The 18,720-nt window shown below is 43.0% G+C and overlaps 1 protein-coding gene across 5 annotated transcripts in view; it reads left to right on the forward strand.

Moving 5' to 3' along the window:
- The window catches only part of DIAPH1 (diaphanous related formin 1), a 107,898-nt gene that overhangs the window by 60,023 nt on the left and 29,155 nt on the right, over positions 1–18,720 (forward strand). The window lies entirely within an intron of this gene.

An 18,720-nucleotide genomic window follows, 5' to 3' on the forward strand; every position in this document is an offset into this window, starting at 1 on the left:
AGACAGATTGTTTTTGCTCCCAGCTAACTCCATTTTGTATTTGTGACGCAGGGAAAAAAAGGAGTTAGGCAAAGGAGGAGTCTGGTTTGCAGAGGGAGGGAGACTGGCTGAGGCGCAGCTACGTACTCTTTTACTCAGCAGTTGCTCATCAGGGACACGCCTTGCTGCAGGCTGCCTGCATCCTGAGCAATCGATGCCACAAGTCCTTGCCAGCAGAGCACAGAGCAAAATGGTTTGGCTGCCGGACACCTACTAACAGTGACAGGGTGCTAGCTTTTGAGACAGCAGGCCAGGGCATCCCCTTTGCCTCATCTAGACTCTAATCCTGGGTTTAGGTGTTTTTGCTACAGAGATGTTTAGGGCAATATTCTTAATTATAGGATCAGATAAGAAAAGATACCCCCAAAAAAAAGAAGAAAAAAAGGAACCCCTTTCACTCGGCTGTCTGGGAAGAATCAAATGCCCCAATGACTCTAGGGAAATGGTCTTGAATTTTTTTTAAAAAAAAGTTATTTTTGAAACCATAAAAAAAATGCACGCACACTTACATATGTGTAAAAAGACTAGTATGAACACCCCTATGTCCATCACTCATTTAAGAAACTTAATCAGCAGCCAGTCTTGTTTCATATACCTGTATCAACTTTGTCTTTGCCACCCATTATTTTTACATGTATCCTTGTTCATATTATTTAATCCTTAAGCAGTTTAGAATGTGTGTCAAAAAAATTAGGACTTTTAAAAGATAATTACTACCATTATCACATCTAAAAAATTCTTTAATATCAGATAGCCAGTTAGTATTAAATTTCCCAAAGTATCTTATGATAGTTGTTTTTTTTAATAGTTCATTTGAATCAGAGCCAAATAAAGTCTACACATTGCAGTTGATTGATGTCTCTATAGGTTCTCTCGTGCTGTCTCTTTTATTTTTTATTTTGTAATTTATTTATAGACTTAATTTCTTTTAAAAAGAAGATCTCTGCCAGGCGCGGTGACTCACGCCTGTAATCCCAGCACTTTGGGAGGCCAAGGCGGCCGGATCACCTGAGGTTGGGAGTTTGAGACCAGCCTGGCCAATATGGCGAAACCTCGTCTCTACCAAAAATACAAAAATTAGCCAGGCCACCCGGTGGTGCATGCCCGTAATCCCAGCTACTCGGGAGGCAGAGGCAGGAGAATTGCTTGAACCCGGGAGGCGGAGGTTGTGGTGAGCCAAGATTGCACCACTGCACTCCAGCCTGGGTGACAGAGTGAGACTCCATTTCAAAAAATAAATAAATAAATAAAAGATCTCTCAGGTTGGGACTGAGAAGATACAAAGCCAGACTTCCGTTCTTGCCAGAGCAGAGCCTCTTCTTTAGGATTTTCCCCAGAGGCTGTTGGAGACGAAGTGAAGGAGCAATGCCCTGCCACCTTCAGAGGGAGAAAGGCTGGACTCTTACTTTTCTCCTGACGTGATAATCTGTTACCCAAAGTCTTGAGAAAAGTTTGCGCACTGCCTTGAACAGAGAACATGGTCGTAGAAGTGGACCTCACCTGTTCTAAGAATTAAAGGAGAGCTTTTAAGCTTGGGGACAACTGTGTTTGGCTGCTGTGTAATAGCTGCATCCCTATGGTGATTCTAGAGTATCAGCTTTTTTTTTCCCGAATACTTTTTTTTACTTAAGTAGCAGCTTTCTCCCTGGTAAGACTCAATGAATTAACAGCACTTAATGGACTTTTATAGAAAGAAAAAAATATAATACTGTGTTGGGGCTGGGGGGATGTGGTGAAAAGTCCTTTATGGCTTCAGGATTATAATATCGCTACTCCTCCCCTTGACCTTTTTGGAGATACTCCCTGAGACTGACTTAGATGCAAATGATCAGATGAAAGTTCATGCTTAGTATTCTTCTCCCCCTTCTGAAATGGGTCAGTGACTCTGACTTTCAGCAGCCACAGCAAGCAGTCTATTCCCTTGCCCAAGGGGAGGGCACAGGTGATAGAAGGGAATTAGCAGGGTCTGGCTTCTTGGCAAGGCTGGCAGGACACTCATAGAGTCTGGTCTGTGGAGACTAGATTGGCCCCATGTCTAGTTTGGAAACTATAGTTCCCACTAGCAAAGGGTTTAGAATCTGCTGAATAGGTCAGGATTGCAGCAGCTAGAAATATGGATCCTGGCACAGCCACTTTTTAACCACATAGCTAGGTGTAAGGGTCTCTCTATTTCAACAGACTATTGTCTGTTGAGAGTCACAGCCTTTGCAGAAAAAATTTTCCTCTTTTCCTTTGTGCTAAGGTGCTATCTATATCCACCTATTTTGGTCCCTTATTTCATACAATTCTGTAAACTGAAATTACTCAGCCCTTGATGTTTTTAGGGTGAGGGACAGCATGAGGCCTTTGTTCTGGACTTCTCATCTTTGCTCTTATGAAAATGGGGCTGGAACCCAAGCATTGATAAGGTTGTATATTAGGTGCTTTAGTATCTGGATGATTAATTAGTGCACCATTCCTGTAAAAAGGCTGGGAAGGCGGCAAGTGGGAGCATTCTATGAGTTCTACATTTGACTGCCTGTCTTTACTGCTGGTTGTCATTGGGAGTTCTTCCTAACCCAGTGTCAAAGTTGAACCAGGCCTACCTGTCTAAGGATATGAAAATAAAATAGGTGGTGCCCAGAGCCATATCTGTCTTACCTTTCTTACAGTTTCCTGGTTGGTGACAGTTTTAAAAATTTACACGTAGTTAAGCAATGGGGAAAGGATTCCCTATTTAATAAATGGTGCTGGGAAAACTGGCTAGCCGTATGTAGAAAGCTGAAACTGGATCCCTTCCTTACACCTTATACAAAAATTAATTCAAGATGGATTAAAGACTTACATGTTAGACCTAAAACCATAAAAACCCTAGAAGAAAACCTAGGCTAAATTACCATTCAGGACATAGGCATGGGCAAGGACTTCATGTCTAAAACACCAAAAGCAATGGCAACAAAAGCCAGAATTGACAAACGGGATCTAATTAAACTAAAGAGCTTCTGCACAGCAAAAGAAACTACCATCAGAGTGAACAGGCAACCTACAAAATGGGAGAAAATTTTCACAACCTACTCATCTGACAAAAGGGCTAATATCCATAATCTACAATGAACTCAAACAAATTTACAAGAAAAAAACAAACAACCCCATCAAAAAGTGGGCGAAGAACATGAACAGACGCTTCTCAAAAGAAGACATTTATGCAGCCAAAAAAACACATGAAAAAATGCCCATCATCGCTGGCCATCAGAGAAATGCAAATCAAAACCACAATGAGATACCATCTCACACCAGTTAGAATGGCCATCATTAAAAAGTCAGGAAACAACAGGTGCTGGAGAGGATGTGGAGAAATAGGAACACTTTTACACTGTTGGTGGGACTGTAAACTAGTTCAACCATTGTGGAAGTCAGTGTGGCGATTCCTCAGGGATCTAGAACTAGAAATACCATTTGACCCAGCCATCCCATTACTGGGTATATACCCAAAGGACTATAAATCATGCTGCTATAAAGACACATGCATACGTATGTTTATTGCGGCACTATTCACAATAGCAAAGACTTGGAACCAACCCAGATGTCCAACAACGATAGACTGGATTAAGAAAATGTGGCACATAGACACCATGGAATACTGTGCAGCCATAAAAAATGATGAGCTCATGTCCTTTGTAGGGACATGGATGAAACTGAAAATCATCATTCTCAGTAAACTATCGCAAGGACAAAAAAACCAAACACCGCATGTTCTCACTCATAGGTGGGAATTGAACAATGAGAACACATGGACACAGGAAGGGGAACATCACACTCTGGGGACTGTTGTGGGGTGGGGGGAGGGGGGAGGGATAGCATTAGGAGATATACCTAATGCTAAATGATGAGTTAATGGGTGCAGCACACCAACATGGCACATGGATACATATGTAACAAACCTGCACATTGTGCATATGTACCCTAAAACTTAAAGTATAATAAAAAAAAAAATTTACAGGTAGTTACATTATCACACTATGTTAACAAATCAAATTATTTTAATTTGTTCATATTCCCTTGTAGTCTTTGCCTGTGCTGTATATATAGCATTTACATGGCTGTAATCAGAGGGGGTTGTGTGTGTGTATCTTAGTTCTTCTTCATTATTTCAGGTCAAAGTGTACAACTCATTATGCAGCATTAAATTTCAAAAAATTAAAAAGGAAATTTACATTCAGGTAATCAAGGTCTGCGACCAAGATGCCCTTTGTTATGTACCCCCCTTCCAGTTACAACTGAACCTCCACCCCCAACTCAGAGTACCCACCATCCTGAAGGGTTTTGCCTGTAGCTTTTGGTATATATACACGTTGTCAAAGAAGTTTCTTCGATTTCTGCTATGCTAAGACTGTTTATTCTGAATGGATATTAAATTTGGTCAGATTTTTTTTTGTATTGTTGAGATGATCATATAATTTTCTCCTTTAATCTGTAATTGTGGGAAGCATATTAACTGATTTCTGTTACACCGATTTTGCATTCCTAAAACAAATCTAACTTGGATGTGATCTGTTGTTATTTTTATTTTATACCCCTTAATTCACTTTGCTATTAGGAATTTTGTGCTTATGTTTATGAGTGAAAGTACCTATGACTTTTTTGATACTGTTCTTTCACATTTTGATAGTGAAGTTATGCTAGCCTCACAACATGAGTTGAGAAAATAGACTTCTGTGGAAAAATTTTTTGCATGATATTGGTGGAATTATTTATTCCTTGAGTGTTTGAAATAATAGCTGGTGAAGTCATCTGGGTCTCTGAAGAAATTTTTGATCACTGATTTAATTCTTTTATGGTTATAGGACTGGTTTTCTCTTATTGGATAAGTTTTGATATGTTATATTTTTCTAGAAATTTATCAATTTTATCTAAATTTGCAGACATATTTTGTATGATATTATTCCTTTTTTTTTTTTTTTTTGAGATGGAGTTTTGCTCTTGTTGCCCAGGCTGGAGTGCAGTGGCACGATCTTGGCTCACTGCAACCTCTGCCTCTCAGGTTCAAGGGATTCTCCTGCCTCAGCCTCCCGAGTAGCTGGGATTACAAGCATGCACCACCATGCCTGGCTAATTTTGTATTTTTATTAGAGACAGGGTTTCACCATGTTGGTGAGGCTGATCTCGAACTCCCGGCCTCAGGTGATATGCCCGCCTCAGCCTCCCAAAGTGCTGGGATTACAGGCATGAGCCACTGCGCCCTGCCTGTTATTATTCCTCCTAATGCTTGAGCCTGAGCCATATTTAGTTCAGTCCTGTATTTTGTTCCTGATGTTAGTTACTTATGCCTGATTTTTCTGTTTTTCTTTCTTGTTTTAAAATACTGAATTTAACTAGTCTTAAAAAAATGTTTTAAGCCAAAACTGTTGGCTTTGTGAATCCCCTCTGCTACAGATTTCACTAATTTCTGTTCTTGTCTCTATCTTTAAATTTTTCTTTTGGTTTATTTTACTATTCTTATTCTAATTTTTTTTTCTTTTTTTTTTTTTTTATTAATTTTTTTTGCATATAAAAACAATAAACATTTTCTAAAAATACATACAAACAAAAAGATGCGTATCAAACATATTAGGAAGGTTGCACATGGGAAGTCGGGGAATAGAAATGGGGGTGGGAGTTAAAATAAATGAGAGAGGGACTTTATATGGATCAGTGATAATAACTCAATCCTCTATTTGACAAAGAAGAGGGAGAAGGAAGAGGAAGAAAAAGAAAGTGGGATAAAGGATCAGAAAAGGAGGAAAATAGAAAAAATTAGAGTATGACTCCAGGGTAGACCTGTTTTGTTGTCATTGAGTTGGTTGGTTGGTTTGTCTGTTGTATTCTTCATGTTTCGCCAAGTTGGCCAGACTGGTCTCGAACTCCTAGCCCAAAGTGATCAACCCGCCTCGCCCCCCAGAGTGCCGGGACCACAGGCGTGAGCCACCACGTCCAGCTCCCACATTGCTTCTGGCCTCCGTGGTAGACCTCCCAGACGGAGCGGCCAGGCAGAGGAGCTCCTCACTTCTACCCAGACACGGGGCGGCCAGGCAGAGGGGCTCCTCACTTCCCAGACGGGGCGGCCAGGCAGAGACGCTCCTCACTTCTTCCCAGACGATAGGTGGCCGGGCAGAGGCACTCCTCACTTCCCAGATGGGGCAGCCGGGCAGAGGCGCTCCTCACTTTCCAGACGATGGGTGGCCGGGCAGAGGCGCTCCTCACCTCCCAGATGATGGGTGGCCGGGCAGAGGCGCTCCTCACCTCCCAGACGATGGGTGGCCGGGCAGAGGCGCTCCTCACCTCCCAGACGGGGCGGCCGGGCAGAGGCGCTCCTCACTTCTTCCCGGACGGGGCGGCCGGGCAGAGGCGCTCCTCACTTCTTCCCGACGGGGCGGCCGGGCAGAGGCGCTCCTCACTTCTTCCCGGACGGGGCGGCCGGGCAGAGGCGCTCCTCACTTCTTCCCGGACGGGGCGGCCGGGCAGAGGCGCTCCTCACTTCTTCCCGGACGGGGCGGCCGGGCAGAGGCGCTCCTCACTTCTTCCCGGGCGGGGCGGCCGGGCAGAGGCGCTCCTCACTTCCCAGACGGTGGGTGGCCGGGCAGAGGCGCTCCTCACTTCCCAGACGATGGGTGGCCGGGCAGAGGCGCTCCTCACTTCTTCCCGGATGGGGCGTCCGGGCAGAGGCGCTCCTCATTTCTTCCCGGACGGGGCGGCCGGGCAGAGGCGCTCCTCACTTCCCAGACGGGGCGGCCGGGCAGAGGCGCTCCTCACTTCTTCCCGGGCGGGGCGGCCGGGCAGAGGCGCTCCTCACTTCTTCCCGGGCGGGGCGGCCGGGCAGAGGCGCTCCTCACTTCTTCCCGGACGGGGCGGCCGGGCAGAGGCGCTCCTCACTTCTTCCCGGACGGGGCGGCCGGGCAGAGGCGCTCCTCACTTCTTCCCGGACGGGGCGGCCGGGCAGAGGCGCTCCTCACTTCCCAGACCATGGGTGGCCGGGCAGAGGCGCTCCTCACTTCCCAGACGGCGTGGCCAGGCAGAGGCGCTCCTCACTTCCCAGACGGGGTGGCCGGGCAGAGGCGCTCCTCACTTCCCAGACGATGGGTGGCCGGGCAGAGGCGCTCCTCACTTCCCAGACGGTGGGTGGCCGGGCAGAGGCGCTCCTCACTTCCCAGACGGTGGGTGGCCGGGCAGAGGCGCTCCTCCCTTCCCAGACGGGGCGGCCGGGCAGAGGCGCTCCTCACTTCCCAGACGGTGGGTGGCCGGGCAGAGGCGCTCCTCACTTCCCAGACGGTGGGTGGCCGGGCAGAGGCGCTCCTCACTTCCCAGACGGTGGGTGGCCGGGCAGAGGCGCTCCTCACTTCCCAGACGGTGGGTGGCCGGGCAGAGGTGCTCCTCACTTCCCAGACGGGGCGGCCGGGCAGAGGTGCTCCTCACCTCCCAGACGGGGCGGCCGGGCAGAGGCGCTCCCCACCTTCCAGATGGGGCGGCGGCCGGGCAGGGGCTGCAATCCCAGCACCCTGGTAGGCCAAGGCAGGCGGCCGGGGGGTAGAGGCTGCCGCGAGGCCAGACCACGCCACCGCACTCCAGCCCCAGCAACACCGAGCACTGGGTGAGCGAGACTCCGTCTGTAGTCCCAGTACCTCAGGAGGCCGAGGCGGGCAGAGCACTCGGCGTCAGGAGCTGGCGACCAGCGTGGCCAAGATGGCGAACGCGTGCGTGCAGCGAAAGGAGAAAAGGCAGGCAGCGGTGGCGCGCGCCGGCAGTCCCAGGCAGTCGGCGGCGCGGGCAGCAGCAAGCCGAGTAGATTGTAGCCTGCGCCAGAGAGGGAAAGAAAGAAAGGAAAGAAAGAAAGGGAAAAAAAGCTCTAATTTTTTTTAAATAGGTACTTACCTCTTTAGTTTTTAGTCTTTTTTCCCTGTCATATATGCATTTGAGACTATGTTTTCTTGGGGGGTTTTTTTGAGATGGAGTTTTGCTCTTGTTACGCAGGCTGGAGTGCAGTGGTGCGATCTTGGCTCACTGCAACCCCCGCCTCCTGGGTACAAGCGATTCTCCTGCCTCAGCCTCCTGAGTAGCTGGAATTACATAGGCACCAACCACCACGCCTGGCTAATTTTTTGTATTTTTAGTAGAGTTGAGGTTTCGCCATGTTGGGCAGGCTGGTCTTGAACTCCTGACCTCTGGTGATCCACCCGCCTTGGCCTCCCAAAGTGCTGGGATTACAGGTGTGAGCCACTGTGCCTGGCCGAGACTGTTTTTGTTTAAATTATTGTTTGGGACACATCTCTTAAGTTATTTTTTTGAGACAGAGTCAAAAAAAAAGCCTGTCACCCAGGCTGGAGTGCAGTGGTGCGGTCTTGGCTCACTGCAACCTCCACCTCCTGGGTTCAAGCAATTCTTCTGCCTCAGCTTCCCAAGTAGCTGGGGTTACAGGCGTGTGCCATGACACCCGGCTAATTTTTGTATCTTTAGTAGAGACAGGGTTTTTTCACCATGTTAGCTAGGCTGGTCTCGAACTCTTGACCTTAAGTGATATGCCCGCATCAGCCTCCCAAAGTGCTGGGATTACAGGCGTGAGCCACCATGCCTGGTTCACATCCCTTAAGTCTTGATAGGAAGTGTATTCGTTTGCTAGGGCTGCCGTAAGAGAGTACCACAGACTGAGCAGCTTAAACAACAGAAATTTATTTCTCACAGTTCTGGAGGCTTGAAGTCCAAGATCAAGGTGTTAGCAAGTTTAATTTGTTCTGAGGCCTCTCACCTTCTCTTGCAGATGGTTGCCATCTTGCTGTGTCCTCGTGTGGTCTTTTCTTCTGTGTGCGCATTCCTTGTGTCTCCTTGTGTGTCCAGATTTCCTCTTCTTTATAAGGACACATCAGATTTGAAGTACTTAATTTCCATATATATGGAGCGTATTAGTTTCCTATTGTTCCTATAACAAATTACCACAAATTTAGTGACTTAAGACAATGCAAATGTATTATCTTACAGTTCTGGAGGCCAGAATTTCTAAAATCGAAATGTTGGCAGGGCTGTATTCCTTCTGGAGGCTCTAAAGAAGAATCTATTTCCTTTCCTTTTCCAATGTCTAACGCCTGCCCAGATTCCTTGGCTTATGGTCCCTTCCTCAGTCTTTAAAGCCAGCAGCATAGCATCTTCAAATCTCTTTCTCTCACTTCTGCTTCTGTTATCACATCTCCTCTCTGACTCTGGTCCTCCTATCCTTCTTATAAGAATCCTTGTGGCCGGGCGCGGTGGCTCACGCTTGTAATCCCAGCACTTTGGGAGGCCGAGGCGGGCGGATCACGAGGTCAGGAGATCGAGACCACGGTGAAACCCCGTCTCTACTAAAAATACAAAAAAATTAGCCGAGCGTGGTGGCGGGCGCCTGTAGTCCCAGCTACTCGGAGAGGCTGAGGCAGGAGAATGGCGTGAACCCGGGAGGCGGAGCTTGCAGTGAGCCGAGATTGCGCCACTGCACTCCAGCCTGGGCGACAGAGTGAGACTCCGTCTCAAAAAAAAAAAAAAGAATCCTTGTAGCTAAGTGTGGTGGCATGTGCCTGTAGTCCCAACAGCTCAGGAGGCTGAGGCAGGAGGATCGCTTGAGCCCAGGAATTTAAGGCTGCAGTGAGCTCTGATTGCACCACTGCTCTCCGGCCTGGGTGACTAAGTAGGACTGCAACTCTAAAAAAAAAAAAAAAAAAACAACAAAAACAATTCGTGATTATACTGAGCCTACCCACATAATCCAGACTAATCCTGTCATCTCAAGATCCTTAATTAAATCATGCCTTCAAAGTCTCTTCTGCTTCATAAGCTTGTTCAGTATTCACAGATTCTGGGAATTAGAATGTGGACATCTTTGGAGGACGATTATTCTGTCTACCACATGGAATTTTCAGGATTTTTTGCATTTCTTGTTAATTTCCGGCTAATTGCATTCTGGTAGGTGCTCTTGTGATTTCAGTCTTTAGAAATTTGTAGAGTTTTGCTTTATGGCTCAGAATATTGCCAAATATTATAAATGTTCTGTGTGCACTGAAAGAACACATATATGGTCTTCAGTTACATGTTCTGTATGTCTCCATTTGTTCTTGTCTGTTAATTGTGTTGTTTAAATTTTCTGTATTCTATTTGTTTTATCAATCACTGAGAAAAGTAGTCAAAATATCTCGCTTTGTGGAGCTGGCATTATAGTTCTATGTGGTTTTGTTTTATATTTTTTCTTTTGATTTTTTATATTGACATAATTTTAGACATACAGAAAAGCTGCTAGAATAGTACAAAAAACTTCCTGCATTTGCTTGACCACATTCCGAATCAGCTGTTAATATTTTACCTTTGTCTTACCCTTTTCTCTCTCTGTGTGTGTTATGTATGTATGTGTATGTGAGTATAGTATTTTTTATTGAGCTATTTGAGGGTAAGTTAGACACGATGCCTTTTTTTTTTTTTTAAGAGACAGGGTCTTGCTCTGTTGCCCAGGCTGGAGTGTGGTGACACTGCAACCTTGAACTCCCTGGCACAAGCAATCCTTTCACCTCAGCCTTCTGAGTAGCTGGGACTACAGGCGTGTGCCACCGCACCTGGCTAATTTTTTTATTTGTATTTTTGGTAGAGATGTGGTCTCACTATGTTGCCCAGGCTGTTCTTGAACTCTTGGGCTCAAGTGATCCTTCCTCCTTGGCCTTCCAAAGTGCTGGGATTATAGGCATAAGCCACTGAGCCTGGCCCAGTGTGTTTTCTAATAACAGTTCCGTAAATGCGGTACAGTTGTCAAAGTTAGAAAATTAGCATAAGTGCAATACTGTTATTTAATCTACAGACTTTCTTCAGATTTTGCCAATTGTAACAATAATGTCCTTTATAGAAAAAAGTCCTGGATCATGCACTGCATTCATTTGTCTTTTATCTTTAGTCTCATTTAATTGGGAACAGTTCCTCTTATGGTCACCTGCAAGGGCACTATAGATCCCCACTTAAAATTTGGTTTGGATGTTAAGACTATTGGTGTTACATGCATAACAAAAGGGTATGAAAAGGTTTATTAACTTACATAATTGAGGTCCAGGAGAGCAGGGCAATCCTCTCAAGCAGTTTTGAAATGGCTGTAGAGAACAAGGAAAGGGATAGCTGGGCATGGTGGTGTGCACCTGTCTTCCCAGCTACTCAGGAGGCTGAGGTGGAAGGATTGCTTGAGCCTGGGAGGTGCAGGTGAGCTGAGATTGCGCCACTGCACTCCAGCCTGGGCAATAGAGTGAGACTGTCTCGAAAAAAAAAGAAAAGAAAAGGAAGAAAAAGGAAAGGAGATTCATTTGGGCTTTTATTGTGGTTAGGGGCTTGGGCTGGGGTGAGAGTTCTTGCACAAGAGCAGACTTTGCCTAGTTTGGATTTCTTGCTGGTTCCCAAGGAAGGAACATCTAGACTTTCATATCAGCTTGCCTGGATAAGGGACATAGGAAAAGAAAAAGAGGTGAGGTTTACATCTGGCTTATGTCCAGATATAGGACATAGAGAAAGAGGAAGAGGTGAGCTGTCAGCAGTTAAACATCAAAAAATGAAGTCAGACTCTTCCTTATAGTTCCTCAGTTTTTATTTTTTGTGACCTTAACGTGTCCATCAGTTTGGATTTGTCTCATATGTCCTCATTATTAGATTCAGGTTATACATTTTGGGTGTTTTATATATCTTAAGATAATGTTATTAGGTGCATACAAATTTAAAAATCCTACATTTTCCTGATGAACTAAACTTTTTAAAATCAATATAGAAAGTCCCTCTTTATTTTCTATATTGCTTTTTATTACCTTAAAGACTATTTTCGTCTGATGTGAATGCAACTTGGGCAACTTTCTTGTAGTTAGAATTTGCCTGGTATAGCTATACTTTTTCTTCCTTTCTGTATTCTTGCTCTAGATATTTCTCATAAACAGCATATCCTTGGACTCTTGTTTTTTAATCCACTTGACACTATTGGTCTTAACCAATACAGAGTGTGTAGTCTGTTTACATTTAATGTAATTACTGAAATATTGAGGTTTAAATCTACCATCTTATTTTGTGCTTTTTATGAGTTCCATTTGTTGCATTTGATGTGTTGATTTCATTCCATTCAAAATATTTTTTTGTTTCTATTTTGTGATTTCTTACCTGACTCCAGAGTTATTTATATATTTGCTTAATATCCAAATAATTGGGTATTTTTTGGTTATCTTTTTACTGATAGCTTAGTACTCTGAATTATTTCTATCCTTTGAAATTTGTTGAGGCTTGCTTTTACCCATATATGGTAAATTTTGGCAAATATGCTGTATACACATGAAAAAAGATGTTAGTATTATTGGGTACATTGTTCTAACATGTCAGTTAACTTTGTTAGATATGTTCAGATTTTCTATATCCTTTCCAAGTTTTTATCTGCTTGTTTTATTAGTATTGTGTGAAGGGTGTTAATTCTTCCACTGTGGTTATGGATTTGTCTTTTTCAGCCTTTAGTTCACTCAATTTTTAACTTTATATATTTTAAAACTAAATTATTGGATATTTTTAGATTTAGAATTACTATATTTTCCTCAAGGATTGACCCTTTATTATGAAATGTATGTATCATGCCAGTTGCTAGAGATATCTCTATCTGATATTAGTATAGCTACACCAGTTTTCTCTTGATTATTGTTCTTTTGATTAGTATATCTTCTTCCACTATTTTACTCTCAATGTATCTGTGTCTTTATTTAAGGTGTGTCCCTTATAAGCAGCACATATTTAGTAAGTATGTTTTGTAACTCCAGTCTGACAGTTTTAGTCTTTTCATATATTTGATCCATTTGAGTTGATATATACCCTATTTCTATTTGTTTTCTGTTTGATTTTCATGATTTATGTTCTACTTTCTGTTTTTTCCCTCTTACGGATTAATTTAGAACTGTATTATTTCACATTTCCCCTGTTGTTATATACCTTTTTACTATCCTCCTAGTGAGTATCTTTTTTTTTTTTTTTTTTTTTTTTTTTTTTTTTTGAGACAGAGTCTCGCTGTCGCCCAGGCTGGAGTGCAGTGGCGCCATCTCGGCTCACTGCAGGCTCCGCCCCCCAGGGTTCACACCATTCTCCTGCCTCAGCCTCCGGAGTAGCTGGGACTACAGGCGCCCGCCACCTCGCCTGGCTAATTTTTTGTATTTTTAGTAGAGACAGGGTTTCACTGTGTTAGCCAGGATGGTCTCGATCTCCTGACCTCGTGATCCGCCTGCCTCGGCCTCCCAAAGTGCTGGGATTACAGGCGTGAGCCACCGCACCCGGCCGAGTATCTTAAAAATTACAATATACATACTTGACTTATGATAGTCTAATACAAATTATAATTTTACTACCCTCTAGATAATGCTAGAACTTTATAACACTTCTTTTTTTATTTTTCTTTTTTGAGGCAGGATCTCACTTTGTCACCCAGGCTGGAGTATAGTGGCATGATTGTGGCTCACTGCAGCCTCAGCCTCCTTGGGCTTAGGTGATTCTCCCACCTGAGCCTCCCAAGTAACTGGGACTACAGGCACACATCACCATGCTTGCTAATTTTTGTACTTTTTGTAGAGACAAGGTCTCAACCTTATTGCCCTTATTGCCCAGGCTGGAACATTTTAGCTCTGTTATGTACCTTCCTTTTGAGTTATTGGTGTCATGCAATTTGATTCTGTAGGTGCTTTAAACCCCACAAGTATTTTTACTGTTACTTCGTAATACCAATATTCACTTAGAAACACCTTTGTAGTGTTTTTGCTTCATGTCTGCATTTTTGTATTTCCTTTGGGATAATTTTTTCTTTCTTCTGCCTGAATAAATACTCCCTTTACTATATTAGTTCAGGTCTGCTGGTAATGAATTCTGTTTTTTTGTGGATATATCTTTATTTCATCCATATTTTGGAAGATGTTTTTTCTTTTTTTTTTTAAAGAATTCCACTGTCAGTCTTACCGTTTTTCATTTGAAGATAATATATTCCACCCCCTGCTATTTTGAGGGTTTTTTTTTTTTTTTTTTTTTGAAACAAGATATTGCTCTGTCGCCCAGGCTGGAGTGGAGTGGTGCAATCATAGCTCATGGTAGCCTTGAGCTCCCAGGCTCAAGTGAGCCTCCTACCTCAGCTTCCTGAGGAGCTAGGACTACAAGCGTGCACCACCGCACCCAGCTAATTTTTTAGTTGTTTTGTAAAGATGGAGTCTCACTGTGTTGCCTGGGTTGGTCTCAAACTCCTGGGCTCAAGGAATCCACCCACGTTAGTCTCTCAAAGTGGATTACAGGTGTGAATCATCTGGATCACCACGCCCAGCAAGGATTTTTTTTTTTTAACTGATTTTTAGCAGTTTTACTACAATGATATGCCACAGTGTGGTTTTCTTTGTATTTATACTTGAGTTTCTCTGAGCTGCTTGATTTTGTATGTTGAAGGCTTTCATCACTTCTGAAAAATGCACAACTATTTTCTCTTCAAATCTCGCTCCCGTCCAATTTTTCTTCTCTTTCTGGGCCTCCAATTATACATATGTTGGACCATTGGCCTTTTCAATGTGTCTCACTTGTCCATTACATTCTTTTTCATTCTTACCATTTTTAACCTCTGTGCTTTTAGTTTGGATCTTTGTTACTATCTTCCAGTTCACCCACTCCTACTGTGTCTACTGTTAAACCCATCTGTTGAGCTTTTAATTTCAATTAATATTTTTTAGTTGTAGAACATTCATAGATTTTTATTTTTTATTTTTATTTATTTATTTTTGAGACGGAGTCTCGCTCTGTCGCCCAGGCTGGAGTGCAGTGCCACGATCTTGGCTCACTGCAAGCTCTGCCTCCTGGGTTCACGCCATTCTCCTGCCTCAGCTTCCCGAGTAGCTGGGACTACAGGCGCCTGCCACGATGCCGGCCAATTTTTTGTATTTTTAGTAGAGACGGGGTTTCACCGTGTTAACCAGGTTGGTCTTGATCTCCTGACCTCATGATCTGCCTGCCTTGGCCACCCAAAGTGCTGGGATTACAGGCGTGAGCCACTGCGCCTGGCTGAATGTTCATAGATTTTTTGAAAGTAAATTCTACTTCTCTGATGAACTTCTCCGTCTTCATTTATTTTTATTTTTTCCTCTATATTCCAGAACATGTTAACCAGAGTGATTTTAAAGTCTTTGTTGGGAAACTAATGTCTGAGTTGTATGTGAATATGTTCCTATTGGTTTGTTCCTTGAACTTTGGGCAAATGATCCTCCCCTTTGACATTCCTAGTAATTTTGATTAAATGCCCAGGCATTGCATATAACAATGGTGGAAACTCCAGATGATGTTACTTTTCTCTGAAAAGAGAAGTCACACTTTCCTCTCTAGACAGATAATAGTAGAGGCTGATTGTGTTAATCCAGTCAGGAATTGAGCTGTGCCAATACATGGTTGTGGTTTTGGAAAAGCTTGATCTACCTCTTTCACCCTGTTCCTAGAGGGTAGTCTTTCTAAGGCTTTCAGCTGTGAGCCTGTTATTCAACTTTAAGGATATAGCCTTTTGTGCTCCCAGCTTAAGGAAGAGAGTCTCTCTCTCTCTCTTTTTTTTTTTTTTTTTTCCAGACAGAGTCTCATTCTGTCACCCAGGCTGGAGTGCAGTGGCACGATCTCAGCTCACAGCAACCTCTACCTCTCGGGTTCAAGCAATTCTCCTGCCTCGGCCTCCCAAATAGCTGGGATTACAGGCGCCTGCCATCACGCTCGACTCATTTTTATATTTTTAGTAGAGATGGGGTTTCACCATGTTGGTCAGGCTGGTCTTGAACTCCTGACCTCGTGATCCACCTGCCTCGGCCTCCCAAAGTGCTGTGATTACAGGTGTGAGCCACCACGCCTGGCTAGTCTCATGTTTTGTTTGTTTGTTTTTTGAGATGGAGTTTTGGCTCACTTCAGCGTCTGCCTCCTGAGTTCAAGCAGTTATCCTGCCTTGGCCTCCCGAGTAGCTGGGATTACAGGCATGCACCACCACACCTGGCTAATTTTCATAGTTTTATAGTTTTATAGTTTTAGACAGGGTTTCGCCATGTTGGCCAGGCTGCACTCAAACTCCTGACGTCAGGTGATCTGCCCACCTCAGCCTCCCAAAGTGCTGGGATACAGGCATGAGCCACTGTGCCTGGCCCCAGAGTCTCATATATCTTACTTTATACCATCTTGATTTTTTGTTATTCTTAGGGAAGTTTTCATTTATTCAAGATTATATTTCTGTTTTTTATAGTTAGATTTTTAATGTATCTAGAATTTAGTTTTGTGAATATCATAAAATTAGGATCTTACTATATTCGTTTAAAATGGAAAGCCGGTCTTCCCAACACTATTGATTAGACCAGGAGTCAGCAAACTACGGCCAACATGTTTTGTTAATAAGGTTTTATTGGAACACAGCCATTCTATTGTCATTGTCAATGACTATTTTTGTATTATTCCAGCGGAGTTGAGTAGTTGCAACAAAAACTATTAATATATGCCCACAAAGCCTAAAATATATGTCTGTTTATGGAATTTCTTTTATTTCTTTATTTGCTTAATGTGTTCTCTCATCGTCTCACACTGTTTTTTGTTGTTGCTTTTTTTCTGAGACAGGGTCTCATTCTATTGCCCAGGCTGAGTACAGTCGCACAATCACAGCTCACAGCAGCCTCAGCCTTCTGGGCTCAGGGGATCCTCCTACCTCAGCTTCCTAAGTAGCTGGGACTATAAGCATGTGCCACCATGCCTGACTAATTTTTTATTTCTTGTAGAGACAGACTGTGTCGCCTAGGCTGGTCTCGAGCTCCTGGACTCAAGCAGTCCTACCACTTGTCCTTCCAAAGTGCTGGGATTATAGGCGTGAACCACTGTGTGCAGCTGTTCTCACACTATTATAGTTATTTTAGCTTTATCCTACTGTATTGGCCTTGAAGATACAATTTGTTTAGTCAGGTTTGCTGAGATATAATTTATATATAGTCAAATTCACCCTTTTAATGTGTACAGTATTATATGGCTGACAAATGTATACGGCCATATAATCACAGTCACTCCAAAAAGTTCCTTCATGTTCATTTGTCAGTCCTCCTCCTTATTGTCAAACCCTGGCATACCACTCATCTATTTTCTGACAGTTTTGTCTTTTCCAGACTGTTATATAAGTAGAATCATACACTAAGTAGCCTTTTCAGTCTGGATTCTTTGATTTTAGCATAATGTCTATTATGTGCATTCACTGGCTGATGGACATTTGGGTTGTATCCAGTTTTTGGCAATTATGAATAAAGCTGATAGAAACATTTGGGCACAGGATTTTGTCTAGACAAATATATTTTCATTTTGGAGGGATAAACACCTAGGGATGAGATTGTTGGGTCATATGGTATGGTAAATGTATGTTTAACTGTATAAGAAACTGCCAAACTGTTTTCCAAAGTGGCTATACCATTTTTCATTTCCACTAGCAATGTATGAGAGTTGCAAATGCTTTGCATCCTCACTAACACTAAAGTCTCATCAGTTTTGTTTTGTTTTTAGTGATTTTAAAAGGTTAGACTTTGTAGTTTTGATTCCTAATGAGTTTAATTCCCAGTACATAGTTTTCATGACTAACTGATGATATTGAGCAGCTTTTTCTGTGCTTAATTTGCCATCTGTATATCTTCTTTGGTAAAGTGACTTCCCAAATCTTCTGTCCATTTTTAAAAATTGGATTGTTTTCTTATGATCGAGTCATAACTTTTTAATCTGTGTTGGGTATACTAGTTCTTTATTGGATAAGTGTTTTGCAGATATTTTCTCCCAATCTTGTCTTCTCATTTCTTAATAATGTCTTCAAAAGAACAGAAGTTTTTAATTTTGGTGAAGTCTGCTTCATCAATTTTTGATGTTTTGTATTATTTTCTTTTTCTTTTCTTTTCTTTTTTTTGAGTCTCACTCTTGTCGCCCAGGCTGGAGTGCAGTGGCACGATCTCGGCTGACTGCAAGCTCCGCTTCCCAGTTTCACACCTTCTCCTGCCTCAGCCTCCCGAGTAGCTGGGACTACAGGTGCCCGCCACCACACCCGGCTAATTTTTTGTATTTTTACTAGAGACAGGGTTTCACCGTGTTAGCCAGGATGGTCTCGATCTCCTGACCTTGTGATCTGTCTGCCTCGGCCTCCCAAAGTGCGGGGATTATAGGCGTGAGCCACCACGCCCGGTCGGTTTATACTTTTTTGTGTGTCTTACCTGAGAAATTATTACCACCTCAAAGCTGTGAAGATTTTCCCCTGTTCTCGTCTACATGTTTGGTAGTTTTAGGTTTTCCATTTAGTTCTATGGTCCATTGTATAGATGCATGCTTGTCTATATGCATGTATACATTTATTTACTGATTGTATTGACATATAATTCACATATGATAAAATTCATCTTTAAAGTATACAATCCCATTTTTTGTGTGTATACAGATGCTCCTTGATTTACAATAGAATTATGTCCTGAAAGCCATTGTAAGTCGAAAATATTGTTAAGTTGGAACGCATTTAATAACACCTAACTTACCAAACATCTTTCTTAGCCTAGCCTACCTTAAACATGCTCGGGACACTTATATTAGCTTACAATTGGACAAAATAATCTAACACAAAGCCAGTTTTATAATGTTGATAATGAATTTTGAATCAAAATTTGAAGT

Source organism: Symphalangus syndactylus, chromosome 7 (genome assembly GCF_028878055.3).
Source record: "Symphalangus syndactylus isolate Jambi chromosome 7, NHGRI_mSymSyn1-v2.1_pri, whole genome shotgun sequence".
In the NCBI taxonomy this organism is placed as follows: domain Eukaryota; kingdom Metazoa; phylum Chordata; class Mammalia; order Primates; family Hylobatidae; genus Symphalangus; species Symphalangus syndactylus.